Below are 14,838 nucleotides of genomic sequence, written 5' to 3' on the forward strand. Positions count from 1 at the left end.
GTAGACTACAGCCTTTTGTTAAACTACATAAAAGGTTGTTAGAGGTTTCCAAAAAAAAAAAACTTTTTGAGAAAATAGTGGACTTTGTGAACCTTATGGGCTTCTCCATGTTTCATACATGTGTGTACAATGAATCTTTAGATGGTAGTGGGCTTAAAGCAAAACAGATATTAAAACATAATCCAAATGCAGACAATGAAAATTATGGAATTTGGCATAAATTAATGCTCCATTCTTCTGAACAAGGGACGGCAGGAAGATGCTCACAGGTAATGCAGCTGAGTATTATAAGATCATGATCAAGAGAAGTAAAGGCTCACAGCATATTCAGGTTTTATTCTTTACAGTATTTCTATTCAGTGGGAAGAGGTATTGTTTTCTGCATATCAGAAACCTTGCATCTCCTACTGTGTGCTATTAGCTGCCTCCTCTAACTCTGGTGTCGGCTGTTTTTTAGGGTGTGCAGCCTACAAATGCTCTACAGATGTGGTGTAATTCGCATCAGTGTAAGTCAGGAGCGACGTCAGCAGCTCCATGCTGGAGCTTGGCCAGGATAAGGGAGAGGCGTCATTTATCTGTAGTTTGTGAGCAACATGTAAAGTTTGTGCGATGCTAGGGATCTCTCATGCAGATCAGTCTATACATGCTCATTATCTTCCTTCTTGTTGTTGTTATTGTTATTACTATTATTATGGAATGACTAAAGTCATTCAGACTTCAGTGAACAGGCTGAGTGAATCCCTGTGTTCCAAGTGCTGCTCTGCTCTCCCCTTGCACGGCTGGAAACAGAAAGGCAAACAAATTAAACTAACATTAATCAGCAAAGACTGCCATCTGTATAACTCGGAGCACTTCTCTGCGTGCCCGTCCCCTTCCAGCAATGCTAAACAGGATTAGCCTTCCGTGGGTGGATGGGGAAAGTAGGTCAGTTTGGTAACATTGCTGCGTGCGATGAACAGAGGAGGATGTGACTGCAGTGGTCTGCTGACAGCCCTCTCGCCTTCTGTATGAGCCATGGAGACAAAGCACTTGGGCTTGTCATGGGGCACATGAGGTCGCTCAGACCACTGCATCCCTACATGACAACATGTGCCATCTGTAGAAGAAGGGGGTTTGCAAAGCCTGGCCAGTGTGCTGGAGTTAATGAGTGCATTTCAATGGGGAAACTGAGGCATGGGGCAGCTAAAGACTTAGTCATTACTAGTTTGTGCACAGCCAAATACTTGTCAAAACTTATGCATGAGCAAAGCAGCAAGGGATGGTAAATCATCCGCTGGAGGTACTGTCTTTCTGTATTGGCTTTATTGAGTGTGTAGGGATGGTGGCAGGAAAGCCAAAGCTCACTGAAAGTTGACACTTGCAGGGCATGTCAAAGGCAATGAAAAGGAGCCAGTGGTGTGCTGTGGTGATGAAGATGGCCAACAGCACCACGGACAGGAGCACAGCCTGATCAAGGGAAGGGATTATGCCCCTTGACTCAACACTTGTTAGACCACATCCTGTGTATTGTGTCCAGACTTGCTCCCCCCCCAGCACAGAAAAGATATAGATTAACTGGAAGAAGCAAAGAGCCTTCATTATGGTCCAGCTTGGTGCACTTGCCTCATGAGGAGGGCCTGGGGTATCTGGGCTGGTTCAGTTTGAACAAGACATGGCACTGGGGACACCTAACAGTCCCTCTATTGCCTATAAGGGGTCAGTGAGGTGCCAGTGCTGACTCTTCATGGTGGTGCAGGATGGGAGACTGAGAAATACTGGGCGTAAGCTGAAAATAGAGGTAGGAAACGTTTCTCCATCCTATGACATTCCCATCCTTGGAGGCTTGAAAGACCTGACTGGGCAAAGCCCTGAGCAGCCTGGTTTGACCTCAGAGCTGGCCCTGCTTTGAGCAGGAGGGTGGACTGGAAATCTTCGGAGATTCTTTCCAATCTGAACTGTCCTTTGATTCTGGATCTGCTGAGCTGGCTTCCACTGGCAACACACATGCTCCTATGCATATCAGTCCCCTAAACTAGTTGTTATATATGTTACTGAAATCTATTTTATTACGCTTTTGCTCTTCTGTGATACACATAGCCTGTGCATTCTCCCCTACAGTGACATCCCTCCTGCTTTATAAACTTGCCATCTAAGAGAAAAGAATGCAAGATATACATCTTAACATTGTATGTCTGTCATGTAACTTTTAGATGTTAACTCAAAAAAAAAATATGTTCACTTTATGACAGAATTAACAAAAGAAGAAAAAGAAAAATTACTCCCATAAGAATGGCCCATAACTGCAAAACCTGTTATTCTTCTCTCTTTACTTCTCATGTTCTTAATCTGTTTTAGGTATTTATAAAACTTTGATCCTCATTGTATCAGATGCCCCAAACGTACAAATACTTTAACACGTGCTTAACTCTATACTGCTATAAGAATTTCCTCACATATGTGTATCTTCGCAAAAATCCAGGCCGAAATGTGGAGGTAGAGCTGCAAAGTTTATTTTGCAAGTATGAGCTCTAAAATCTTCCCTTGGAAATGGTCTCAGTTATGAAGTATTCTCAGTTGTAAGAATCTGTTAAAGTTTATTTGCTTCTGCAAATATTTGCATAAGTAGAATAATATAACATCTGACCTATGATCTTCTGATGGTCAAATGCTCAGCCAGCACAAGCAAACTGTCAGAATACACAAGTATAACACTATAAAGATTTATCTGTCAAAACCTCAAGGACTGCTGTTTTGTTTGGCACGAACTACCTGGGAAACACCAACACAAGCAGAAAATCAGTTTTGTTCGATGGGACTATTGTCAAAGTCACTCTCCTTTTTTTTTTTTCTGGCAGCAATAGTCTTGACAAGATCCTTTTAATCCCTTCCATCCAATTAAACAGGCTATAGTGGCAGTACAAAGCAAGATGTCCAGGAGCTGGCATAGGTTTGTATCATTCCCCCACATTCATTTACTTGTTAACCATTTAACTCTTTATAAAAGCTCTGGACCTAGGAATAATTTTGCAAACAGCAAAAATACTGACTCCAGAAAGGAATTCTGATTTTTTTTCACAGTGCTGTCAAATTAAATGTCACAATTTCATAGAATCATAGAATCAGGTAGGTCGGAAAAGACCTTAAGATCATCAAGTCCAACCTTTATCCCAGGATTGCCAAGTCTGTCACTAAACCATGTCATTAAGGGCCTCATCTACATGGTTTTTGAGTGTGTAGATTTATACCAGCTGCGATGGTGTTCCCTCCATAGTTAAGATGCTGAAACAAGCAGCCACTCTTTTCTGCTGAGATTTCAGCAGGAAAGGCAGCAAGTAAACACAAGACTAGATTTCCTTCTAGTTTTAGGCACCTAAGCTGATGTGGCAGCTTCCTCTCCATTGAGCAGGACCTGAGGATAAAGATTGTCCTTCCTTAGTGTCCTTGCATTCTCCCAGCCCTGGTGGGACCTTGCCTTTCCTCTTCAATCAGCAAGAATTGGTGGATCCAGTTCCAAGGAGTGGACCGGGACTTGAGCCAGGCAATGAGGGCTCTCCTCAACCTTCTCCATTTTTATGTGCATCCCAGCATGGTGACACCCATGGGGGCTCAGCTGCTCTGCCACTGGTGTGGGCTAGATATGGGAGGTGGGAGAAGAAACATGACCATCCCTGCAGAGACCCTGCAAGAAGCAACAACTTCTCTGCACAGTACAAGAGGCAAAGCTGTGGCCTAAATCTGCTGCTGTAGAGAGGAAAAAAAATCCCTTTACAATATAAAGGAATAAATACAGATATCAACACCAATAATCCCATCACTTTTGTGTTAACAGCTTGATAACACATCTGCTTATAACTCACACACCGCACTAAATTTTCTGCTTTATGGTAACTATCGTATTCCTGTCAGCAGAACTAAATATTTAATCATCTGGGGAGATGAATCACAAAAAGCTGTTTTGGGGAGATATTTTTAAATGGATATTTGTTGTCATTTAATTTTGAGAACTTGCTGCATCTCTCTTTTCAGGAGGGACCCTGCAAGCCTATAGACCCTGCAAGACCATACAGACTATTGCTCTGTACAGCTTGCTGTCTCTCTTGCAGGTGAATAATGTAACCTACAGGGCTTTTGGGTTATTTCTGACAAGACCATGGCAGGAGGGTGCAGTCAGATCAGGGTTTGTCTGGGTACCACTAAGCCTAGACACTGGGAAGCCAGAGACACACAACCTACATGGCTTTCTGTGGATGAGTGCTCTCCAGTTGCAGTCCCCCAATTTTGTGTCTGATTCTATAGATCTGCCAAGAGTTCAGACACAGCAGACCAAGATTATACCTGTATTTTGCATGATCTCGAACATTTATGCCCTTGAATCCTTCCTACCCCAGTCTGAGCCACACTCCAGCTGTAGTGCCAGAACATTCCCACCTATGTGTGAAGTGCCGCTCTTGTCAGCCTCTCAGTGCTACCAGTGGCTCCCATTTTTACAGTGATAAAGTTTCTCCAGTGTGATGTAAAATTCAAATCAGGTTTTACAAAATTAATCTCTAAGGAAAAAGGATAATTATTAAAGAGCTTCGTTAGTACTTTGCAATCTTAATTACGATAATTATATTTTTGTAGCTAATATTACTGAACTCCTGCTTTTAAATCCCATTAATGAGCATTTTTAATCCTTCTCCTACTGGGCCAACAAAGCCATAATGTTGAACTTTATATTTACACAGGGCACTGTTTTTAATAAAAATGATGCACTGTTTGCTTAGGATTTCCATTCCCTTTTATCTGCACTTTGAAGGTGCACCTTCTCCCAAGGCACAAGATATGAAGAAAAGCAAAGATTAATTCAGCAGCTTGGGCTCAATTTCTCTTCCTAGCAACAAGAGGGCACAGGCCTTGCACTAGGCTGGTAGCTGCCTGTGGATATTGGCTACCATCAGGGATGCCTCTGACACTTCTGCTTCCTTTGAAGCTCAGATTTAAAGCCCTTTTTCTGAACATCCCAAGGGTTGAATGTCACCTGCTCTGGCTCCCTAGAGAATCACAGAATCATAGAAGCAACTAGGCTGGCAAACACCTTTCAGGTGATCATCTCCAACCATTACTCCAGGACTGCCAAGACCACCACTAAACCATGTCACTGAAGGCCTCATCTACACAGTTTTTGAACACTTCCAGGGACAGTGATTCCATCACTTCCCTGGGAAGCCTGTGTAGGCTTTGACAACACTGTGCGCACCGTGCAAATAGGTAGAGGGGTTGGAACTAGATACTCTTAAGATCCTTTCCAACCCAAACCATCCTATGATTCTATTATACGGTCAGGGTCAGGGGGAAAGGTGGCAGCTGGAGAAAAAGGTCAAAAGAAATCTCAATGAAAAAGAAATGCCTAAGTTCACAAACTATTATTCATCTGGTATGCAAGCAAGTAAAGGCACCTTCCCTATCAGTTACTGGAAGTCTTGAAAAATGCCAGCAAGTGACACCAGTGTAAGCGATCTATTCTGAGCACAGTTTATAATCCCTGATAGAGTAGAATTTGCCGTTGTGTCCTACATTATAAACCGCCCACCACCACCTAGATGCAATGGACCAGTGGAATATTTTTATGAGTCTTTTCACAGCCAAAAATTTTATGTTTACTAGCACAGAGAGTGAAAGATCAAAGAGGGAAGATCATACAAATTCAGATATCTCAATAAAGAAATTGAAACAATAAAGCATCTATTGAATATTATCTGCCCATTAATCTCTGGAGTAAATTCAGAAAACTAATTAAAAGCTTCTACACAGATAAATGATAAGCTTCTTTATTCAACGAGCTCAACATATGAACAAACAGAGGTTTGTGTTGATATCATCTTTATTAGCAATTGCATTAAAGCAAATGATTTTTGCTGTGCTACTGGGAATACAGTGATTTGAAAAACAAAATGTTAAGAGATGAAAAATTCAAACCTTTACTGTACTGAGCACATCACATTCCTGTTCTTTTTTTTTTTTTAGGCAATGATAACTCTTATGGGTCAGCACAACTGAAAAAATAAGACATGAAGAAAAGAAAACCAACCCAAAGCATGTACAGAAGCAGGAAAGATCTCTTCATAATCATTCTCCAGTGGAGACCAGCTTTAAAGGGAGATACCGCCTTCCTGCATGGGAAATGCCCTAATTCATCAGTCCTTACTGCACCTCGTCTCACTTGTTCTGCTGCTGGCTTCAACAGTCGCAGGGGATTTTGTCTGAATTTTATAGGGAGGCTTTTGCCTCCTCAACTGTAATTGATAGGTATTCTATTTTTGTGGTGCAACACCACTGCCTTGCATGACATGGCAGTACTGCATGGGAGCTTGCAAAGCTGCCAGCCTTGCTCTCCCTTGGTGCTCTGGGAACAGACCCTGTCCCAGGCATCCCTTTAGATGGGTGTGACTTGAAAAGGGGGATCCTGAGAAATAGTTAAGATAAGAAATTTTATAGCTTAGCCTGTGTGTTCAGTTTAAATGCAGAGCCTAAACTAATCAGTCTCAACCTGTAGTCAGTCCTGAATCTGATTATTTAGGATCAATTAAAACTGATCTGGCTCCAGAATTCAGGTATCCTCCTAGGGATCCTACAAAAGCAAATAACTTGAAAAACTCAACTTTTTGTCCATAGTGCATTTCAGTGACTGAGGGCTGATTACCATAAAATTAGGTCTAAGCTGATGAAATGGGGAAAAGAGAGAGAACTATAACTGCTTTTGTTTGTATCTTTTATTCATACACCAGCATCTTTCTACTTAACATTGTACATTAAACTCTCCCTATTGGCCAAAATGAAACAGAGATTTAAAAAAGTCTCGGGCTAATGTTCTCTTGCACACAGGTTAAATGCAGGATATATTCCAGAGAGTGTAAAATGCACTTAAATTTTAGCATGTTCACTCAACTGTGGCATTTCAGAAAAGTCATTGAAAGCCCCATAGCAAACTATCAAATCATGCCTCTGCCAGATATTAACTTTGAAAGGAAAAAATAGAGACACTGAAAACCACAGTGAAATACTGATGTGCTGATTCACCTCATGCTTATGTACTGGATGACTTAGAACTGCAAAATAATACCTCTTCTGTGCCAAATGGTATTGGTAGGGAAACATCTTTTGGCTATGATGGGTGCTGCTTTCCATTCTGAATGTGCATTTTTCCTTTCCATTTGCAAGAAAATTTGCTGTCAGAAAGTCAAGATGACTTCCTATTTTATTCGCCATCTGTGTCAAACATTCACGCAGCCACACTGCGTGTTTATGTCCCAAAAGGCCTGAGTTGTTACACACTGTTACCTATCATTCATAATTGCTAGGGTGAAAAGTAGGAGAGGGGAAAAAAGCCCTAACATGATTTTCGATCTCTCTCATGCTGAATCACATTTTATTTCAGAGTGCCATGGCCATTACTAGAACACTACATATAGAAAAATAGGACTTGAGCCCTCAATGTATCATGAATTCTGCAAGTCTAAAGAAGTCCTGTCCTGCAGAAAATAAGGTATTTTACATCCCATTTATTCTGTAGCCAATACTGTGACTGGAGATCTTGTAGGCATATCTGATCTGGCTTTAAGCAAGTAGTGAAGCATCAGTGCAGCTCACTGTAGGTCTTCTAGTTTACATATTTACCCAGTGTCACCAAACAGAGGTTGTTTAGAGCAGCTCAGTGTAGGGGGGGAAAAAAAGGAAAAAGAAAGAGGAGAAAAGAAAGAGAAGCGTTGGCAGGGAGCTGAGACTGGGGTTGGGTCAGGTCCTCTGGCTCACAGCCTGATGTGAAGCAGCTGAGAGAGGTAAAACACAGGGCTATGGATTGAGATGAGGAGAAAAGTGCTTCTAAAATCCACACAAAACAGGGGATTCTGAAGGCAGTTTTAAGGACCCCAGGAAGAAGGCTCTTGTCACAGGATTGACTGGGATGTTTGGTGACAGAGATGCTATTGCTGCTCCTTGTCTGGTGTGTTTAAAGCAATCTGTAGGGTGGCTCTAGAAACTGTAGCAACTTTAGTGTCTGCAGAACAGACATAAAATTATAGAAACTGTGCCAAAGGTAGTATAAAAATGGGTATCATAGCACTTCACTTTAAGTGACTTCATCCTACTGCCACACTGTTGGGGGGTATTTGGGTCTGGGGACTTTTGCTTTTAAACAGGAAAATATTTGGCTCCCTGCGGGTGGCTTTTTCCTCCCTCATCCTCTTTCCTTTAGGCAAGCTCCTGAGAAACTTTTCTACTGGTTCTTATTGTTTCCTACTTGAAGTGAAAAAAGTACATGATGTTAAATCTGAACACCAAGACTTTGTGAATGTGTAAACTTCAGAACTCTAAACCTTTCAGCCTGTGCCAATGTAAACCACCTAAAGTGCAGAGAATTAAGTACACTTTATCCTCTCTGACCATGATTGAACATGTTCCAGTCCTCCTAAACTCTGCAGCAGGGAGTCTCTCAAGTCCCCTAAAGCAGACTGGGGCTTTTTCAAATAGGCATGAGAAAAAGAGGGAGATCCTCATCCAAATATCAGTTCCAAGTTTTTAGCTCGCTCCTTTTGAAACTCTCACCTTGCTCTTTCTAACCACCTCACTCTCAAGGACATGGGTCAGGAAAAAAAAAACCAAAACGGAACACCATAGCAAAGTGAAATGCTCCACTATCCTAACTTCCTACAAAAATAGCACAGAAGTTTTAATAAGCACTTTTACAGTGCCATTGGGGTCTGTCTGTATCACCCATCCTTTCTCGTGTTGCTCCATTAATGTCTAACTGACCTGTTCTCTAGAAAAACAGGTATATTGGTCCAACCCCTGGAAGCTGAAAGGGCTGGTGTGCATTTTGGGAACCTAGTCATGGGCTTTCTTCCCCTCAGGCAGCAGCAGCCTCTCCCTGCCCTGCTTCCTTCCCTGCTGAAGGTACCCTGGGCCAGCACCCTCTCCCCTCAAAAGGAACCACCCCCAGGGCCATGGCACTCCAATGCCTTCCTCCTGCAGAAGCACACACCATCTCCACTCCCCATCATCGTACTGGATCCCGTGCCTGGGTCAGAGGCTGTGCGTTGCCTTAAATAACCTCTCATGCATTGGAGCTGGATATTCGGGAGCACGTGAGCTACACCAGCCACAGCCTGATGAACATGTTGGCCATGAGGAACTGGCATCTGGCTGCCACTTGGGTGACCAAAAGGGTTTAAGCTGATGCTAGTCAAGGGAAGCTTGAGCAGAAAGCCATTAAAAGGCTGACATTCTTAGATTTCCTCTTATCTCTTTATTACTCAGGAACATTTTACCAGAATGAACTGCAATGCAGTTGCAGCTGTGATTCAGTTGGTCCACTGTCTAGTTCTGGGCTATTTTAAAACTGGCATTGTCCTGAGAAATAATGAGGAGTCTTACACTATACTCTGAAGCACGCAGTAAATTTTCAGTTGGATAAAGAGTGAGGAGTGAAATGTGAGATAATGTTTTTCCTGATATATTTTCTCTCTCTTTCTTCATGGAAATACTGATGTAAAGGATAGTAATATTGCCACTGAATTCTGACCCGCATGGCTATAAAGATACATTAGTTGCATCAGTCCAGGAGACAGTTCTCTCAATCCTGCTTCCTCTGCAAATACAGTTATCTTGCTCTGGCACTTTGCAAAATCCTCTAAATTACTATTAGATGAAATACTTTTAATTTATGGAGGATTTCAGCTGAACTCATATTTCTGTGCCATTAATTATCATGTATTTTACTGACTCTGGGAAAAACGTTAATAAATTGATCTAAATGAACTTCCACCTGCTCCCCCCGAGCTGTGGATGGGTGTCATCAGTCACACTCTAACCTGAGAAGGTTATATTTCCCTTGGATTCATCATTAATCTCATTTCAAATCGTGAATTTCTGAATGGTCTCAGAGCAACATTTACAAGCACAGGGTTTTAAAGTTAGTGGTGGCAGCGTAATTAGCTGGAATACGTGGATGGATTTTCAGAGGTCTTCTGTGATTTGAAACAATTCCCCTTTTGCAATGCTAAGGTCAGTTTGTTTCTTTAGTTAGACCTATTTGCTTGTTTATTTATTTATTCCAGAAGCAGTAATTACACTGGTTACCTTTTAGGTGAGTATCAGACAGTGAATGTAGTGGAGGTCTGTGTAAGTATCAGTCAAAACACAGGAAGTGATAAATCACTGGAACTGAAAGACTGTGCGGATGCTTGGAAGGGTGGTTAGTCAGATGGGTAAACATGGATTTAAGTGCTGACCTGTTCACATCCAAAACTGAAAATATTGACCTTGATATACAGTGTTGGCCTTTAGTGTGCCATCATATGGCGAAAGAATCTGCAAGGGTCTGATACAGATAAATTATGTCCCAAAACACATTCTGAGGAGGACTACAAGTAGTAGAGAAGGCAGGTAAGATGTTTTGGATACTGACAATGCATTCTTACTACCACCTCAAAACAGTGTTATTTCACAGACCACTCAACAAAAGTGGATGTTCCCATTTCATTAATGTTCCATTCTCCATTTGCCAGACCCAACATAAATCTTGGCAAAAGAAGATATTTCATGAAGTTTTGTGGTCTGACTTAATGTATTAATCTTCACAGTGACACAAATTATTAGAAACCCAATGATATGTGGAATGTTTTATGATGTGCTTTCATGCTGATAAATAGCTAATCACCATATATTTGTGACAACAGAGCATTACAGGGAGCAGTGATATGAAAAACACCATTGGTCCGTTTACGCCCTCTGCATAATGCCCTATCATCTGTGGTGCTTAACTTTGCAGTCTTGCTTTCAAAAACACACACACAAAAAAAGTCATTATGAGAATCCTCACATTTGTCAAAGCCTCCTTTCTGGTCTTTTTGTGGTCTTGTTTTCTTTTTGTCAGTAAAAGTGCATTACATGCCATTCAATAGCTGGTAATTGTATGTGTATTGAATTAAAGCATTGATTTTAATTTTCAAAGTCAACCTCACTCTCTTTTAGCTGAATCAATTACTTTGTTCATGAGAAAAAACATTGGTACTGGACTTCACACACAGGATCGGAGCTTAGGCAGCTTGGCCTCAGGGTTATTTTCTTCTACTCTCTTTCTGAAATACCGACAGGTTCTAACCTACCCAGGAAAAAGAAAGATAATATATCTCCGAATGGCTAGCACAGCTCCTAAATTCATAGCTAGCTTTCAGCTAGCTTGTGTTGCTTTTCAATTTCCTGGCTGCTAGAATATCTTTCAATCATACAGGTAAGCAGTAACAGGTGGGGCAAAGCTTGGATAAGAAACCTTGGAAGAAAATCCAGGTGCTCCTAGGAATTGCATCAATTATGCCATGGATTGCAATCTATCTTTGAGTCAATGGCAAGGTGCATTAGGAAGGCTCCCAGGCAAACAGAGGTTCTCTGACCCTTTCTGCTATATTATCCTGTTCACAGATGCAGGCACTTTTCCTTCTCCAGTCTACTCCTGAGGAACTGAACTGTAGACTGAAGCAGTCACTCTCATGTGGGAACCATGGGAAGTAAAACCGATAAATAAAAGGGGATCATAGGTTACCATCCCAAAGAAGCATTCAAAAAAAGACTGAAGCTCTGTGCCATATTTCAGAAGATAGGTTTCTTTTCCTTCTCTCTAAAAACCCAACCACCATGAAGCCAAGACTCTGACCTGCTGCTCTTCCCATGCATTTGAAGACATCTGCTCTTTCCTTATTTTGAAACTACCAAACCTACTGTCTTGGGCTCAGTTTGGATTTTTTCCCTCTCTGGAGTGCATGAAGCTATTCAACCTGCCCTCTTTAACCGTTCATACCCCTTCATTTGTGGCATCACCCCATCCATATGTGGTACTGAGGAAAATACCATTTGCTTACTAGCATCCCCCAGCACTTCAGCTGCGATAGAGAAATGAGGCCAGTGTCTGTTCTCATTCACTTTAGTGAGCAGTGACAGTAAGTCCTTTGAAATGAGCGGAGCTAACACTCTTGTAAAACTGACCTGAAATTGTGACTTAGAAATACTCTAAAGTGGAGCTGGAATGACCAAGCGCAGCCGCAGCTTCCCTTTTATACAGAGATTTCCTGCTAATGCAGAGTCATCGTTTGGATGAGGAGTCTGCCTGCTCTGCACAGCTCCGGCCACCCTCCACGCTGTAGGTGTGATGGAGTCAGAATTTGGCTGAAGCTTTTTTCTTGGAATCATGGAACCAACTTGGTTGGAAAAGACCTTTAAGATCATCAAGTCCAACCTTTACCACAGGACTGCTAAGTACACCCCTAAACCACACAACATGACCACTATTTTTTGTCATTCTGTGTGTCATATTTGCTGCATAGCAGCCTGAACAAAGAAAATCCCTGCAGTTTAGTTTAATATTGTGTCTTGATTCCTCTGCACTTCAAGGTTCTATAGACATGCCACAGCTTTCCCTTGTTTCTTTATCTAGCAATTCAATCAAATCCAGCATTAGGACTCAATTCAAATTTTGTACTGCAAACCTCCCCCCAAAAAAACAAATACTCAGAAAGATGTGGCTGATGTCCCATCTCATGCATTTTTGCAGTTCTGTCAGGTTATGTAAAGAAAAAGTTAGTCCATGTTCCTGCACTAAGACCCATGGTTCTTTTTGCAGCACTGCATTAAAATGTGCTTTCTCTGAGGTGTAATAAAAATATCACAGTAGAGACATACATCATCTTCTGGACGCCATGTTATGTGATGAAATTTTTCATGGTACGCTTGGTTTGTATTTGCCCCAAGTAAGTGAAAGTGAGAATGTGCACTGACCTGCTCCAAAGCAATTGTATTAGCCACCAAAAATGCAGAAGACCACATTCATCAATTTGACTCTGTGCAGCACAGTGTTTATTATTTAGGCAATAAACTGTAGAAGAAAATAAAGTGTAAATGCATTTCATTCATGTCTGGCTGCCCTATTGCTGTGCTATTACTTAACAAGAGAAGTAAATACAGAGATATATGCACAGGACCTTACTCTGTCTGGCCATGATGTCTGTATTACTGACCACTTTCTGGTTTTGATTCTTATTTTAGCCAAACTCTCTACAGACTTTGCAAGTAGAGTATGTTGATTTCTTGTTACTTTTTCCAGTCTTAGCTACAGTTAAACTGCTTTCATTTCAATGTGATAAAGCTGGTTTGTGATCTTGATGCCTGTTTGAGGGGTACCTGCTTTTCTACAAAGGAAGGGAGGAATCAGTGCAGTATGTTCTCTGTATAGCTTTTGTTCATTAATAAATTTATTCCTGTAAAAACTGAGGATGGATGGAGGAAAGGGGATCATGCACACATTTATATATTCCTTAAAACCAGAATTTGGGAACCTGATACTAATTAGAGCCTAAAATCAGAATTTTCCAAGAAGCGATGCTCCTTGTAATTCAAAGGTGAACCTTAAAACAAAGTTTAAAGTTGTTATAATGCTAAAAATAGCAGGGTGATGGCAGGTCTTCATGTGGGGCTAAAAGAATCATGATAATTAGTGGCATCTGTGCAAGGGCAATCATGAAGAATTTAGGGAATTAGCACCCTCTTCAAGGAAGAAAGCACTGGCTGCTCTGGGATGATGTGGATTTTATACATGGCTCTTTTGTTACCAAGATTACACAAGCTTTCCAGCCTTGTCTTTGCAAAAATATTAAAAGATTTTAAATGGGTTTTACCCTAGAGAGACAGAATCCAAAATGATGTTACACAAATAAAGTGATGAATGGGATGCCTATATATCATTTATTTCCTCTTGGAATTGGTGACCTTCCATCAGTCAGTAATTTCCTTCACACTCCCTCACTTGTGAATTATACGTTAATCAAGAGTACAATGGAAACAGTGCATCTGTAGCCTGCTTGCTGCATTCATCTCTCTCCTCAGGGTGGATTATGGATGTTAAAGTTGTAATGAGCTTTCTTTTAGTCCAGTTTTGACCTCAATTCTGACTTTACCAGCAAAAATTTCTCATGTGACTTCATGCAAAACATAGTTGGAAATTTACTGGGATGTAGAAACAGGAGTTGTGAAGCAGGAGTAGTCTGAAAAGTAAGAGTATCTTCTTGCTTTCAATAGCTCTATTTTAGTGAAATGGGGTACGTGCAAAATAATTTAGACTGAGAATCTTTAAATTCCTATTATTTTTTTTTAACTTGGCCTCAAAGGGATTCATGTCTATTTCTGAAAGGTTAGTTGTTTCTAGAGCTCCTAAATCCCAGAATTTACAAACCCAGTATGATGGCCATGTGTGGCTGATGTGATGAGAGAAGTTGTTATGGGAAAAAAGAGTTTTCCTGAGCTGTGCTGACATGCTGCCTCCTAAAGTCTGATCCTGTATTTGCCACACTGAATGACTTTGATGCTACTATTTCATACTTATCAGTGCAGAGGAATGAATATTTTAGCGTATCGCCCTGTTTTGCAGAGCCTTATCTTAGTATGTGGGACTTCCCCTTGAAGGGGATGCAATGCATCCACTGGAAGTACTTATTTTCAAACATAACCCTGCACAATAGCAGTGAATGGAGTACCAGGAAAAATTATTCTTTTACAGTTGATAATACTAGTGGTAACAATGAAAGAATTATTCTCATTATAAAGAAGAGTTGATCTGAAAGGTAAAGAGAAGTGGTAATTAATTTCCTTTAATAGTCACACTGGGATCTCCTGTAGTGTGCAGTCTGATGTTAATATTACATTTTCCCCCCTATAATTAACGTTCATGTTCTGTTCCTGGGGGACTCTTCTCCACTATCCTCAGCATTGTCATTACTTAAGCATGCACAAGCAACTTTAGCACCTTGGTAGCTGCAATAGCTAATCTAAGCAATG

General features: G+C 41.1%; 1 protein-coding gene across 3 annotated transcripts in view; it reads right to left on the minus strand.

Moving 5' to 3' along the window:
- The window catches only part of NPAS2 (neuronal PAS domain protein 2), a 113,582-nt gene that overhangs the window by 66,203 nt on the left and 32,541 nt on the right, over positions 1 to 14,838 (minus strand). The window lies entirely within an intron of this gene.

Source organism: Melopsittacus undulatus, chromosome 2, assembly GCF_012275295.1.
Source record: "Melopsittacus undulatus isolate bMelUnd1 chromosome 2, bMelUnd1.mat.Z, whole genome shotgun sequence".
Lineage (NCBI taxonomy): Eukaryota > Metazoa > Chordata > Aves > Psittaciformes > Psittaculidae > Melopsittacus > Melopsittacus undulatus.